The sequence below is a fragment of the Cryptomeria japonica genome, chromosome 10 (genome assembly GCF_030272615.1).
Source record: "Cryptomeria japonica chromosome 10, Sugi_1.0, whole genome shotgun sequence".
Lineage (NCBI taxonomy): Eukaryota > Viridiplantae > Streptophyta > Pinopsida > Cupressales > Cupressaceae > Cryptomeria > Cryptomeria japonica.
In genome coordinates this window covers 449145713-449163005 of record NC_081414.1, presented here as the reverse complement: position 1 = coordinate 449163005, position 17293 = coordinate 449145713, and positions in this window count along the sequence as shown.

Sequence of the window (17293 nt, the reverse complement as noted above, 5' to 3'; positions counted from 1 at the left end):
GGGATTTACTCAACCCACTTTGTAAAATACTCTGTAGCTATCAGAATGAACTTGTGTTTATTGGAAGAAGTAGGATTTATTTTACTAACAAGATCTAGTCCCCATTGTGAGAAAGACCAAGGCGATGTAATCGGTTGAAGGTTCTGAGTAGGTGCATGAATCAAATCACCATGTATTCGAAATTGTCTACATTTTTCTACATATTTATAGGCATCCTTTTCCATAGTCGGTTAGTAGTATTGAGTTCTTAATAGTTTCTTTGCTAGCGCGGAACCACTAGAATGTGCGCCACAAATCTCATCGTGTACCTCTTTTAAGGCCAGTTGAGATTCTTTGGATTCAAATAGCAAAGAAGTGTTCCATCTAAGCTCTTTTTGTACAAAGTGTCGGCAATGATTGCATGTCTGGATGCCTGATGGATAAGGATTTTTTTTGTTGATTTTTTGAAAGATCAGGAGACATGTATTGGTCATGTAAGTATGTATATACTTCATTGTACCATGGGGATTCAGGACCCATGATCACACACATGTATTCAAATGATGGGATCTCATATGCTAGTATCATCAATTGTTCTACTAAGAACCCAAACTAGGTCTTATTGTTTGGCATATCTAGTACAGAACCTACAGTCGCCATTGCATATGTTGCCTTATTTTGTACTCTTGGTATTTTGTCAAAGATTATGTGGCTGAAGTGCTACTTGAAATCTTCCACTAGCTATTTGTAAGGCATCAGTTTGTCATCTTTTGTGTTATAATCATTATTGACTCGGTTAACAATGAGCTGGGAATCTCCATAGACTTGTAGTTCTATTATCTTCCACTGTATGGTGGTGCAAAGTCCTATGATGAGGGCTCATGCTCAGCTATGTTATTTGTGCATGGGAAATTGATTTTGAAGGACTTCAAAATTGAATCGCCTTGAGGGGTGATGAAGAGAATCCTGGCTCCCGCTCCATGGTTTTTGTAGGAGACATCAAAGAATAATTTCCAACTTGTAGATTCTATGAGTGTAAACACAGACTTGTAGATGCTCTGAGTGTAAAAACAAACTCATCATGAATGTCTATCAATAACGGATGGTTGTCTTGTACTAGAGCTTCTGCCAATTAATTTTCTATGATTTGTCCTTTGATTGCCTTTATATTGACATACTCAATATCAAACTCACTTAAGATCATGACCCATTTTACCAATCTTCCTATTAGTGTAGCTTTGTTCAAAAGGTACTTGAGAGGATCAAAGCATGCAATGAGTTGAATTTTATGACTAAGCATGTAGTGTCTAAGCTTTTTAGATGAAAAGATTACTACTGAATAGGCTCATTCTATTGGCATGTAGTTAAGTTCATATCCAATGGGTGTTATATTGATGTAGTATATGGTTCTTTCCTTTCCTTGGTCATCACATTGTATTAAAAGGGCTCCCAAAGATGAATTTGTCATTGATATATACAGTAGCAATGGTTTGCCTAGAATTGGTGGAACTAGAACTGGGGTTGTTAAAAGATAACCCTTCAATTCTTGGAATGCTTATTGGCACAGGTCTATCCACTTGAAGATGACTCCTTTTTTTAATAAGTGTTGGAATGGGTGACATTTGCCAGCTTGTTGTGCAATGAACCTTCTTATTGATTATATTCTTCCTTGGAGACTTCTCAACTGTTTGAGAGTGGATGATGTCAGAATTTCAAGAATGGCCTTTACTTTTGCAGGTTCCACCTCAATTCCTCTATTAGAGACAATGAAGCCTAGGAGCTTGCAGACTGTCTCTCCGAAAACACATTTATTTGGATTGAGTCTAACTTTTTATTGTTTCAGTATATTAAATATCTTGGCAAGATCATCTAGGTGACCCTCTTTGGTTCTAGATTTCGCTAATATATCATCCACATAGTCCTCCATGATATCATGTATCATGTCATAGAATAATGTCGTCATTTCCCTTTGATAGGTTGCACCAGCATTGTTGAGACGAAAAGGCATGACGTTCCAATAGTAGGTTCTCCATGGACAGGTGAATGTTATTTTTTGCTGGTCCTTTGGTGCAATTCTAATTTGATTAGAGCCCAAAAAACCATCCATGAGTGACATCATTCCATTTCCTGTTGTTAAGCCAACTATCATGTCTATATCGGGGAGAAATAAATCATCCTTGGGACAAGCTTTATTCATATCTCTGAACTCCGTGTAGATTCTTATGTCCTCGACAGGTTTAGTTACTGGTACTAGATTGGATATCCATTCTGCATAATCAATTGATCTTATGAATCCCACCTCTAATAAGTTTTACAATTCCACTTTTACTAGCAATGCAATCTATGGATGCATCTTGCAGAGCTTCTGTTTATATGGCTTGATTCCCGGGAACAGTGGTAAATGATGTTGCACTAATTTTGGATCCAAACTTGGCATGTTTGCATATTTCTACATAATTCTAGATCCACTATATAGAAATTCTTTAGAAAAGAGGGAGCTCACAACTCTGAACTTGAAAAACAAGGCAAACTGCTCTTGGGGCAAGATAGAAAAAGAGGACTTGCAAACTTGAAGCTAACTACGTTAGGGAAAGATAAAAAATTACAACTTGTAAAAATTGAACTGCATGAACAAGAGCATCTTAGTATGCTGATCATAGTCTTTAATATAGGATAGTCTTTGACCTTACTCAAATATCTAGACTGCCAAGTCTTTAGATCTCTTCTCTGCTATCAATTGTCACCTTTGCATTGTAAACCCTTCTAATATAGTAACTAAAAACACATCAACATCCTTACATCAAGTCGCATATACTCACTATTGAATTCCACACACACATTTCACACATCTCTCTTTTTATTTTCAAAAAATCATCACACACACACACACACACACACACACACACACACACACACACACACACACACACATATATATATATATATATACCAATCCGAAACAAAACATCCTTACCAAATCAGCCCAAAAAGAAGGATTGTAAAGTGTATGAATATTTCTGACTTAAGGTATACCACCATACCAAAATATAAAGAACATAGAGCATAAGCTGGACCAAAACAAACAACGTCAAACCAAAAGAATACTTCACATGCATTGGGAAGTTGAGTAATTTGAGTCCAATATAGCCTACTTTAGGAAGTTGTAGTCCACTTTTTCCTAGTTTTCAAGTGGCCATTATAATCACACTAAGTATAAAGTGCCATATCATCTTTTTTTTCTTTAGGAGGGGGAGGGGCTTCTTTGATTGAGTAAATCGGTTGGGGGGGGGTCTCTCTCTCTCTCTCTCTCTCTCTCTCTCTCTCTCTCTCTCTCTCTCTCTCTCTCTCTCTCTCTCTCTCTCTCTCTCTCTCTCTCTCTCTCTCTCTCTTGCGTGCGTGCACACGTGCGATCTTTCATTTTTAGTGATGGGTTCTCCTAAATTTCCATTTTTAATTTCACATAACTATGCATCTTGGAAAACCAAAGCTTGGAGCAAGTTAACAGAAAAAGGACTAACTCATTACATTGATGGAACTATTAAAGCACCACCAAATCCTAAAGCTAATCCAAATGCTCAAATGGAATGAGTCACTAAAAATACTATGGATCTTGGAAGTTTGAGGAAGTATGTATTAGATGATCTTATCTTTAAGTGTAAGATAGTTAAAGATGCTTGGGAAAAGTTTTGTCAATCGTATGTCTAAGTTGAAGATATTAGGGGCTACAAGCTTGACAATGATCTCACAAATTTGGATCTGAAGGATTTTGATACGATCCAAGACTATGTAACTAATGAAAATGAGATAAGAGCAAAACTCATCCTTTGATTCATTCACAGAGATGTTGTAACAATCCACACTCATCGGTTGACAATAGGCAATCCCTATACTACTACATCCTTTGATTCATTCATAAAGATGTTGATTATTAAATAAATAAAGTTGGACACAATGGGTATTCTCAAGTCATCCAAGTCACATGCCTTGGTGGCTAATCATGGGAATGGTTCCAACAAGAAGCAAAAGAAAGAAATGCCAAAGTCACAAAAGGATAGTGCACAATCTTCCTCACCTCAACAAAAGGATTCTACATCCTCTTTTAAGGGAAAATCATATGAGAAGGAGAAGATCACTTGTGCATATTGCAAGAAATTAGGACATGAATAACACCATTTTTACAAGAAGGATATTGATGAATTGAAGCATCTTCTTGAGAAAAATAAAATCAATTCACCTTTTAGAATGTCTACTTGAGCTTCTTCTTCCAAACAAGTGGAATTCAATAAGGGAAAGAGTCACACTTTTGGGTCAAGTAAAAGAAAAGCTCTTTGTGCTACTACAAGTCATGATTTAGGGAGATGCCTTCTATATTTAGGAGATTCTCATCATATGAAATATTTGTAGTATATATTCTCTTCATTTTAGCCTTGCAATAAGCCACCAATTTTTATGGGAAATCATACATATATGAATGTAATTGGAAAGGGATCTATTGATTTTAGGTATGACACCTTCAATGATGTGTTGTGTGTACCTCACTTGACAAACAATCTTCTTTCCATCTATCAAATCACTCATGGTGCAACAAGGAAGACCATTGAGTTCACTCCCAGTTCAGTTATTATTAGAGACTTGGAGAAAAGAGCTATCATTGCTAGTAGGGTAGTGTATCATTCATCTTAGTTGTAATTATTTTCAAAATTTGTTCCTAATAATGATTTTGAATCTTCAGATGATTATCACACTTCTAGTGTGAATTCTGATATCGAGAACTTTGGTTACTTGAACTTGGGTGTTCTCACATGTGATCCATTTCTTGAGCCTTTCATTTCAGCTCCTCCTATTGATATCACATCTACTGATGATGCTTGTGTTGCTATTGTTTTGGCTTCTTGTAATTTAGTGCAATAAGATATACATTTTCATCCACATATAGTTCATTGGGATGATTACTTGATAGACATTGCAACATTCTTTGTGGAGTCCTACATTTCAAATTTGGGAGACACCAATGATGATATCCATCTTCTCTTTGATGAAGGTGATCCTTCTTCAGTTGTTGCGAGGGAACACTCTAACCCTCTTATTAATTCTTTGCATGATCATTCTTTCAAGCTTGATGTGATTGCAGATACTGAAGATAAGAAAATGGACAAAGGGTTAATTGCATATAGTAATCAGAAGATACAAATAAATCATATAAAACATGCAAAGAACCTTTTATACCTTTCCCTTCCTCCTCTGATTGAGCTAAGTGATGAAGTGGATGCACCCTTTCTCCACTTGATTTTCTCGTTTAGACGGATTGTGAATTTCTCTCCACTACACAACAAGGGGTGGATAAAAGGGATGACATGGATGGATGGATTTGGCTAAGTGTGGCATGAATTGGGCATAATATGCATAATTTGGATTGATTTTTGGTTCTTAAACTAACAATATAAACTTACTCAAATGATGGATGATTTATGAAGGGAGTAGACTTCAATTTATAGATTGGAGAATGCCAAAATGGAGGGCGCAAATTGATTTGGAATGAAGGGTTGAGATTAAAAGGAAGTGGGAAAGGATTGAGAGGACAAGGTGTGGGATTCAAGATATTTTCTGATGCTCTGCAAAAAGGATTAGAAAATCTGTTTGATGGCAACACACACAAGAGCACAAGAAACAAACGTTAGTGTTAGCAACAAAAGATTATCCTAAACAGGCATATCAAGAGAGATATTAAGCATGAAATAGAAAGCATATAAACATAGAATAAAATAGCTAATCAAGATGCTCATAGTTGCTCCTCCCTTGTTCCTCTCCTCTCCAAGTCCCAAATGAGTGTAGCTCTCAGCTTTTAGCACTAGCCATGGATGCCATATGGAGATTCAAGATAGTTGAATATGATAAGCAAATGCTATGCAAGTGTAGATAGTGATGCTATGAGAAAGCTCTATGCTAATTCCAGTATAACAACAATACTCTAATGCTTCCCTCTTTGCTTGAGGAGAAGGGTTCTATTTATAGAAGAAATGGGGAAATGAAGGGTTAAGATTGAATGGTTTAATCAAGGGCCAAGTTTGAAAGTTGGGGATCCATGTGCACAATTGGCACCAATAAAATGGTGACAAGTGTCAACATAGGATTGGGTTGAGAGAAGAGGTTGGAGGCATTAAAGGCCTGAGAAGACCTCATGGTTATCTAGAGGCTAAGGGTCAAGTCCAAATTAAGATTACCCACTGGATTAAGAGTTAATCCAAGGATAAACCTTTGTGCAAATGTTTAAGAGATAATCATGGTCAAAGCATTAATGGCCTGATGAGACCTTTGGGTTGGGTAGAGGTTGAGTCAAAACAAATGTTTTAACCATGTGGGAGGGTTTGAGGTAACCATTAATGGTTATTGGAGACTTTGGGGATTAAGTGGTTGAAGGTTGAAAGCCTTCAATGGTTATCAAAGACTTTGAGCCGTTTAGTGGTTGAAGGTTGAAAGCCTTTAATGGTTATCAAAGACTTTGAGGGTTTGAGAAGTGACTTCCCTTTTGCTTAGGAATGTGACAAAGTTTAGAGAAGGGGTTAGGTTATTTAGAAGTGATTAGAAAATTCTAGAAGGGGTTTAGGCATGCAAGTGGATTTTGTAGGAAAATGCAAGTGGGAGGAATTTTGGTATTTTCAATTAAAATAAAATCATTTATTTCAATTAAATGGTGTAATTTGCATTTGGATAAATATTCAAATAAATATTAATTTATTTAAATGAGAAAAATGAAGATAAAGCATTAAAATGCTTGAAGACTTTGAGGGAAACCATTAAAGGCTTGAAGACTTTAAGGAAAACCATTAAAGTCTTAAGAAGACTATAGAAGGAAGCCATCAAGTTTGAAGACTTTAAAGCCATCAAGTTTGAATACTTTAAGGGAAACCATTAAAGGTTTCAAGTGGGTGAGGATAAATAGGATTTTAAATAAATAATTTATTTAAAATAGTTGTGCAACTTGCTTTTGTAGGAAAATACAAGTGGGTGGAGGATAAAGGTGATAAATTATTTATTTAAAATAATTGTGCAACTTGCATTTGTAGGAAAATACAAGTGGGTGGAGGATAAAGGTGATTTAAATAAATTATTTATTTAAAATAATTGTGCAACTTGCATTTGTAGGAAAATACAAGTGGGTAGAGGATAAAGGTGATTTAAATAAATGTTAATTTATTTAAATGTGAGAGGTGGGATTTTGGGGGATTTAAATAAATATTAATTTATTTAAATGTGAGAGAAGATTTAATTAAACAAATATGATTTATTTATTTAATTAATGGTCTAAATTTGGTTAAGTGAATTAAATCAAATAAATTGAATAATTTATTTAATTAATAGGAGAAGAGGGTTAAGATGAATTAATTAAATATTAATTTAATTAATTATTAATTGATGGTTAAATAATCAAATAAATACTAAGTATTCATTTAATTAAGTGGACAGATTTATGTGACTACATTTTCCATAAAGATATTTCTTGTCTCCACACTCCTCAAGTACACGGGGAAGAGATACCAAAGTACATTGGAAGAACAAAAAGAAATTAAAAATTTCTTGGGGGAGGACAAAGGAATGAAAAATTCCTAAATAAGAGATTGTGTGGGAAGAATAAAGGGATAAAGAAATTAAAAATTCCTTGGGAAGAGGAGGCATGGGGATGTACAAAGGATTTGAAATCCTTTGACATGAAAAAAGTTGGTGCATTTAAGATTGGAGGATGAGATGGAAAATCCATTTATGGTAAAGGTGATTAGGGATGTGCAAATAATTAGAGAGATCAATTAGGTGGGTTAATGAGGGTTAGAGTGCAAGTGGGAAAGCTAGGAGGATACGACATGAGGAGATATAATGAGTTTAGGAATATAAAATTGAGGGATAATGATAAGCATGATTAGTGAAGAATTAATTAGGCTAGATGAAGATTTAGAAAAAAAGTGATTTGTAGGAATCACATAGTTAGGTTAATTTTTTAAATTAATTAACCAAGTGGGGTTAGGATAAATAAAATTACGAGTGTGACTTTAGAAGAATGATGAAATAATTAATTAATTTATTAATTAATTATTGGGACTAGTAATAAAATTAATAAAATTAAATTTAATTAATTTTGAGAAGAATGAGATAGACATAATTAAATAAATTAATTATGTAGAAAGGCTTTGAATTAATTAAATATTAATTTTAGATGTCTATAGATACTTATGTACGATATTTGGAGGAGGTCTCTTTATCTTTAGAGGAGACGTTTGAGTCTTTGGATCATGTTCATCATTCATCTTCACTAGAATATAGATTGTCTTTTTGATTAGTGTGGCCCAGTATACCTAATTTGAAGGAGGAAACTTTCAACATCAAGATGGAGACACTTGAGCAACTTTCAGAGACTGCATACATCTTGAGTTTTCTTCCTACATATTCCTTTTTGGATTGGGGAGACTTAATACATACATCTTTGGTTTTGTTTCTTCCTAAGGGGAGGGGCATTGTTCGATGCTTGTGGAGAAATTCTCTATCTAGTTTAGAGAATCTACCATTGGTTCCCATACGATATTGGGAGGGGGGGCTACTTGGTCTCTCTTTTTCTCTCTTATGGAGGGACTTTTTCCTCACATGGGATTTTGTACTCATTCTACTATAAGAGTTCTTTTGTGTTTTCATCTCTTTTTTTTTTTTTGGGGGGGGGGGGGGGGAGTTTTTTCCCACTAGGTTTTCTCACTTTTTCCATTTGTGAGAGATTGTATTGCATTTTTACATGGGTACCTAACATGGCCTAGTTTTTGGGGTACCTAACATGGCCTAGTTTTTGGGACCCATCTTGCATTGTTAGCTTGAATCTACATTCCCCTAAGTTGCACTTAAGGTGGGGAGTTGGTGTAATTAAGATATTTTACCTTGGTTATTTATTTCCTAGGTCCTAATTACACTTTATTTAAGCTTACTTAGGGAATTGTATAGGAGTGGCTGGTGCTTCTCCACTTTAGGTGGACATATCACTTTGTCACTTTATGATAACCACCTTTTGTGGTTGCACTTTTCCACGTTTGGTGGGTGATCCACCTTTAGTGGTGTTATCATGTGATCACCTTTCCACTTTAGGTGGGTTAATAGATTTTCTCTCTACTTATCATGTCATGAGACAATGACACTTGTAATTGTCTCATTCACTCATCTTGGCTATATAACCAAGGGTCTCCTATACATATTTATCTAGTCTAACTTATTGCATTATTTATGATAATATAATTTGTTTCGTGGTCAAGCAAAGTTTATCAGCCATTTATTGAATAATTGAATGAAGTTGTCTTTCTCTTCAAGATTCAATGATTCAACCAAGTGTATCATATGTACAACTTCAGCCTCTCCTATATTGTCTTTTCAACAAGTAATGCAAAACTTTCTTGGTTAATGGGAAGATCATTTAGCTTTCTTTTTCCTGTGTCTACTTCATCATGATCTTGTGATGTAGAGGAGCTTGCTTCTCCAAAATACGTTGTTCAGTCTAGATCTATTGAAAATCTAGCCTTATGATCATCATACGGGAACCCATCTCTAACACCCAAGATCTCTGCTATAGCTTCATCATTTTCAAACCAGTCAAGATTTGGTTCTTCATGTTGCCCCCAATCTATCAAATATGAATATATGAGGCACAAATCCTTTCTTTCTTCGGTGTAAGGTATTGCTGACATCATGCCTACGTGGTTGTCATAAACATATTTTATTGACTTTGGGTCCAATTCTTTATCTTCATAAGTAATACCATCATCAACAGGTGGTTGATTGTCATAATCTATGTTGATTGTATAGGCACTACAACTATGAAGAGATAGGAATTTGTAATAATGATAATCAATTATACTTTCAATGTATGTATCATTGTCTAATCCTTCTTCATATGGTTCATCAACTTCCTCATTGGGAGAATGTAAAGTTTCAACTATATTGATAAATAGTGGGACATTCCCATGGCTTGTGGATCCTCGTTCTGTGATGGACAAACCTCTCAACTCTAGAATAAGTAGTTCTATTCCTTCGATATTTGAATGACTTGCTGGTGCCAAACTCGTATCCATTACTACATTAGCTTGTGATGATGACACAAGCTCCATATTTGAATCATTGGTGGGCTCTACACTGACTTATTGAAGAAGGAGTTGGAGGTCTTCACAACTTGGTTCATTAGCAAGCAATACATCAGTTAATTCACTTGTTTGAGACGATGGTGCAAATACCCTAATTGAGAGATTAATTTTAGATGTTGATTCATATTTTTGTGTCGTTGGAGTAGGCTTATTTAGTATAGCCAATGTATTTTATCTAGCCTTTGATTTTGGTGTTATATCCTTGTATCCCAAACCATGAATCTTTGGATTGTCTTGAGGTAAAATAGTTTCTATCCTTATTTTTGTGGTCCCAAGCCTATTGTTCCATCATACGCATATTTTTATAGTGAACCCATTTCCATATTGATCTACTAGAAGCTTGATTAGAGTCATGTCATCCTCTTCTCTGTATAGCCATTGGTTCACATCTTCATCTAGAGATTCCTCTTGTAAATCACCCTACCGAATGAAAGAGCAAGAGTTTGAATATTTGACTATTTCCTTTCCTTTGTCTTATCTAGTTGGAGTAGAAAGAGGCCTCACAAAAGATCTTGGGGAGAGAGATAATTGCCCAACAACTGGTGTGTATAAGATGAAATACTCTACACACCCCACTTCTTTGATTTGCAACAATGGTGTGGTAGGTGTACAAGGTATAGGTGCATATGTATTTGAAATTGTTAATGAATCCAACCATGTTGTGAGAAAAGCTGCTTGATTGATAGGTACTTGATTGTCAATACTTGCCTTCAAATGATTGCAATGCTAGAATTGGTCTAGGTCACCGTGTATTGTGATATCGATGCCATTATATGGGAATTTGACACATTGATGAAATGTCTATGGCATAGACTACATTGTATGAATCCATGGGCGTCCTAGTATCATGTTGTATCCTATCTCTCTATCTAGGACTTGGAATGTAACATTAGTTGTGATAGGGCCTATTTGTATTGGTAGAGTAACCACACCTTTTGACGAGCGTTCATCGTCATCATATGCCTTAATGTTTATGCTTTTTGTTGGATCAATATGTAGATGTGAGTATCCAAAAGATTTGATCAAGTTGAGTGTAGATATGTTTAAACAAGCTCTACCATCTATCAACACCCTTTTGACTTTTCTCTTATGTATGAAAACCTCTTAAGTGTAGTGGATCATTATGTAAAGGCCTGTTTGTAGGAACATCCCGCTCTGTGAAACAAATACTAGTAGAAGAAGCCAAATTTACCACCATGGATTGGAAAGTGTTTTCATCTATATCTCAGGCAACAATTGATTCTTGAAAAGCCTTGTCTAGAATAGCTCTATGATTTGGTGATATTTACGAGTAAACGAAAGAGGGATATTTGTGCAAGGGTCTTTTTAAACTGATCCACCACATTGTAATTTCCTGCTATTAGAATGGGATTAGATGGTACTCCTTGTAATGTGACTTTTGACCAATGTGTAATTACTCATGGGAGCTTCACTTAGTGAACCCGGTTTATAGCATGTGCGTTCATGGCATACTAAAGAATCCCCCTATTTTCAAAAAATATTGCCCTAAACTCCTTTTTTGTCACCCCCTCCGAATACACAGGCTGAATTAAAAGCCCCCTATTTTTGCCAAATATTGCATTTTTTCATAGCCCTAATTAAAAAACCCTTATTTTCACTGATACACAATATTGTACCCTCATTTTTGGGATATTTAAACCCCCAATATGAATGCATGTGATATAATATTGCCTAGCCAGTGAAGCCCTCGTGTAATTACTACACAATATATATTCCTTGGATTTATAGTGATGGTAGCAACTATCACATCTCCTATACTGAGAGTATTCATGGCATAGTCATATGCAACCTTGTTCTAATTTGCAATATTATCTTGTATTCCTGAGCTTGAAGCCTTACCCTAGAGCATTCAGAAGGAGTGGGAAGCGGGCAAAGTAAAGAGTTGTCCCGGAAGGGCCCTGACCAGTCGCTGTTGAGGAATGATAAGAATCTGATTAATAGCTAGAGGTCAAGTGCTGCAAAAAAAGAGGGTAGACGGTTTGTGAGGAACGGAGGAAGGGGAACAAAAATAGCTCGAACCAACTGACTGTATCCTTGTATGCCCCATTCCACTCCCCAGACCCAGAGCTAGGCCCTGGAGAGAGGGTTTCTCACCCTCTATTTGTATCCGTCTCCTATAATTGATTTATCAATGATAATTGATAAAAGGCCCGCTCGAATTCCAAAAGAAAAAGGAGAAGGTTGAGTGATTTGTATGATTTGTATTAACCGATCCCTTGTTAGTATCCACAATGATGTTACCTTGGTCTATAAGATCTTGAATCAAGTTTTCTAGTTTATAACAACTTGATGTCTTGTGGCCCTTTGTGTGATGACAATCACAAAAGTCATTGTCATTCCACTAGGTTGGTTTGAAGGGACCTGGTTCATATGCCCTGATTTCTGGCAAAGTAATCACATTGGTTTGTATCAATTTTTTTAGTGCTAATTCAATAGGTTCTCTAAGTGTTGTCTAATTTCTTCTTGGAGTGTTAACCCTTGGAGGTCTTGCATTAGTGGACTGTAAGACATTTGTGTTTGTTGAAGTTGCATTGCTTTCTTGAAACTGTTTTATGTTGGATGATTGAACTAGTCCTTGTAATGACATTATCAGTTGAACTCTATTTGCTACATGAGAATCCACAACTCCATCATTGGTCACATTTTTGTTCTTTGACAAAAAATTCGGCCTTTCATTGTTATTGTTAGTTGAACCACCATACTTTAGAATGCCTCGGTCTATAAGTCCCTTCTCACATTTTAGGGATTTCAATAATTTGCTTGAATGAGGAGACACTGCATTTGTATAGGATACTTGATCCAAGGAATTAGATTTTTTTGTGAAAATGTCAACTTGCTCAATTTATGGGACATTACTCAAGCATTTGTAGTATAAAGATCTTCATTGCTATAGAAATGACACAAAAGTTTTGCCCTGCAACACATAGGCCTATTAAAGTTATTGGAGTATCAATGTTGTGCGAGAAATTTGCTATAAACCATTCAGCTAACTCACCCCATGATGTAATCTTTGGTGGAAGATGTGAGAACCATTCCAAAACAGAACCTCCAAGAATTTTGGGGAATAATATCATCAAGTATGTATCCTCATATGCAACTTCAATACAGGTGGTGAAAAATTCTCTTATATGATCCCTAGGATCGCCTTTTCCTCTGTATTTGTCAAATTTGGGTCTTTCAAAGTGAGGAAGAAAAGCTAGCATGTAAAGCGTGTGATCAAAAGGATATGGACGTAAGTCCTACATTGTATAGTTCTTCTTATCATTTCTCAATTGTATGTTTGCCATTTGTTGTTGAAGGTTTCGCACTTGTTGGGAAAGAATCTCCATTTGAGTTAAAGGTGTATTCTGCGTGTATGTTTTGCCAACAAATGGATTAGTGCTAGTGTATATCGACAATTGTTGGAATGTTCTAAATTGTACCCTTGAATGTTTTGGCACCCACTAGGTGGAGTAGAGTAAGAAAATTACATGTTAAAATTTGGTTGAGTTGTGCCAAATAGGTTAGTGGGACCAGGATTCACATTTTGATGACTATACGTTGATCCAATTGAATGGGAAATTAACAGTTGAGTTGTACTTTTTGGGTTTAAAACTTGTGATGCTAGTATTTGACTCTATGTAAGAGTACTCAATACAGTTGGTGCAGTGGAATTGACACTGGCCTGCATTTGAGTAGTAGCTTTTATATTTGATGATGCTATGCCAGATTGTGAGCTTTGCATTGAAACTATAGCTGCTTGTGTTGATGATATTTGTGCACTTTGAGTAGACTTTTGCGTAGAGCTTGAAGTTGTAGCTTGGTTCTGTGACACATTCAATGTTTGACTGACATTTTGACTCAAAGCAACCCCTAGTGGTAAAATTGTTGTAGCATCAAAATTCTAGGGCAACTTAGCACCATTTTGCAATAATAGGGAAATATATCTATCCCTGTTGTTATCAATAAGTGTATTGAGAATCATGAGAAGCATTGGATCTTGTTGTGCAGCCTTAGGTTCTTTGTGTGTTGAGTTGTGTTGAACTTCTTCTATTGTAGGCATAGTGTTTATGTTTCCAGACACTATTATATTCCTAGGGGCTTGACTATTTGACACATCCATGTTCCAAGTAGGATTAACCAATGGGTCATTGTTTGGATCCATCTTATTTTTTGCCTTTTGTGATCTTGTGATGGGCATTGAAGCACTCCAATGATGATACTAAGACCTATGTAAGAATATAATGTACCTAGAATGCAAACATTAGACTTGAGACTAAAGGACTATATGGTATGCAAATTATAACGATGCTCTATTGAGGATTAGGATGGGGAAGTTGTCAAGGACTTTGTTGAGGATGTTGTTGTTGTATTGTGAGCTTTTCAAATGCCTGTTGAATACGTTCTTGTTCGACTGATATTTTAGTTCTTTGGGCTCTCCTAATTTTTGGCATTTATTTCAAACTCAACTCCTATATACTGAGGGGCACTTGTTTTTAATTTTCAAGCAAGATTATCTAAGCCGTCAATGATTTCTCTTTGACTGTCATTTAGGACTAGATTGGGTTGCTCAAACGGGAATAGACCATCACCTGGTAGACCCATCTCCACTCATATTCTGACACCTATAACATACAACTAATAGAGGATGGTGAGAGACATAAATGGAGACTATGCAATGACTTATGCAAAGATTATAATGACTATGCAAGGACTTATGCAAAGATTATGATGACTATGCAAGGACTTATGCAAAGATTATGACGACTGTGCAAAGAGTTATACAAAGATTATGCCGGCTATGCAAGGACTTATGCAAATATTATGACGACTATGCAAGGACTTATGCAAAGACTAAGGAATCTAGGCAAACCTATGATTACAAAAGATGAGATATTTCTATTGTAAAAAATTTGGATCTTGTTTTGCAATGTTGTTGTTTTGGATGAACTTGTTGAAGTAATTTTGCTTGAGTGATGAGTTTTTCTGATTTTGAGAACACAGTTTTCAGATAAGTATGACCAAATGAATTCCGTTCTGACACACTCTATAAATCAGAGTTACATAAGGTGAAGGGCCTAAATTAGCCAAGATCAATACTAACTCTATACTAGTTTAAAACATGAGTGATACACAAAAAAACATAGTAAACACTGCCTAGGCTGGAAATTTGAAACCATTCAATGGGGCCCCCATGACAAAATACTGAAACAAAATGGATAGATAGAGAAGCTAGAAGCATTGGCTCCACTCCACAACACTCACTTATTAGGCATGCCAGTTTCTCTTAGCCTAAAGATCAAAAGATCTTATCACTGAGGATTTTCTATCTCATTAAGCAAGGTACATGAGGGGTATCTATGGGGTATGATCCACACAACCTATACCATCAAATGCAAGGATTTGGTCTACTAAAATTGGTTCTTAGTGTAATTTTAAGGGGTCTTGATCCAACAATGGATTCTTGACGCAATCCACTTAAGGCTTTAGTTGAGATTATTGGTGCAAAGAAAGCCTCTACATACGTCGAATTCACTCAAATCTCTAGCCGCCTTACCTGTATATTTATATAGCATCTCAAAAAACCTTCTCTAGAGTACACTGGGAGATATGATATCCCCAACTCATCCCAATTCAAAATGCCTTTATGGGGTGATGAAATCCCTAGTCAAAGATATCCCTTTACTACTTAAATAAAAATTAAGTGTCGTTAACACTTTTCTCTTGCACCTAGGTCCATGAAAGCTAGGGGAGAGGATAGTGTATGTTAATAGTAGGACCACCCCAGATAGAGAGCAAGTTCTCAAAAGTTCTTTCCCTTTAATATATTACAATGTATGAGATAAACTTAAACATAAGCCAGATTCTTGTCTATTTTAAAACCCAAAACTAAGGTGTGAGATACGCATGTTCATGTCAATTAAGCACCAAATCCAAAAGTGAATCCATGCATGTCCATTTTGATTGCATCACATGTCAATTTTAAGCACCAAATCCAAAAGTGAGTTCATGCATGTCAATTTTAAGCACCAAATCCAAAGGTGAATTCATGCATGTCAATTTTAAGCACCAAATCCAAAAGTGAATTAATGCATGTCAATTTTAAGTACCAAATCCAAAAGTGAATTAAACTCTAAAGGATCTTGCAATCATGTATGTTAGTAGTTTCACAAAAAATATTTGATTGATAGGGCCTTCTCTTGTTCCTTGCCACACGCTGTAAACAAAATATCAGTAACACCAGAAAACCAGAATAAAATAGAAAATCCAGAAACAAGAAACTTCCTATTTTAACAAACGAATGTGAAAACCTATTTATACAAATGTGAAATGATAACTAAACAAATGCAAATTTTTGTTTATACTAATGTGAATTATTGACAAAACCCTCGTGAAATGATTTCAGAATGATTGCGAAACAGAAAAAAAAAAAAGAAAAAAGAAAAAAGAAGAAGCCTGCAAACATAAATTTATTCTAGAATCAGATTAACCATGAGCTCATCTCCGTTTATCATGTTGTACTTCATGATGTAAGATTGCACCATCTATGATTTTTAAAAAGGGAAATTTGTTCTTCTCCTTGATTTTCCTTTCTGCTTTTAAAATTCTTTGGTAATAGCTCTGTTGTCTTCTCTGTTCCATCTTCCTCCTAGACCTTGAAATCCTGAATATTAATCTTGAAGCCATAAGATCTGATGCATGGTAAGCATTATATGAAAGTAATATGGAAAATACCAGATTTGAACAAACTAAACATATAAATAGATGAAAAACCGAATCACAAACACAAATGAAAAATATAAAAGACCTAATATCTATGCTAGACAAATGCAAAATGGGTTAATGATGTTGCAAGCTGTGCGCCCTTGGTCTCCTTGTGTTGTGTAGCACAATGCTTGAGTTTGCAAGTGGTATCAGATCTTGGTCATAGGTTCAAACCCCTTGCTTGCATTGGGGGAGGGATTGTTGCAAGATGTGTGCCCTTGGTCTCCTTGTGCTGTGCAGTGCAACGCTTGGGTTTGTGACATGGCTTAACTGCCTCCTGTGGATTCTATAAGTCTAGTGGTTGCATCAGGTATTAATAGGTCGATCTTTTGTGGCAACAACAACTGCACTTGTAACATATGACACATGCGACATGGTAACAACAC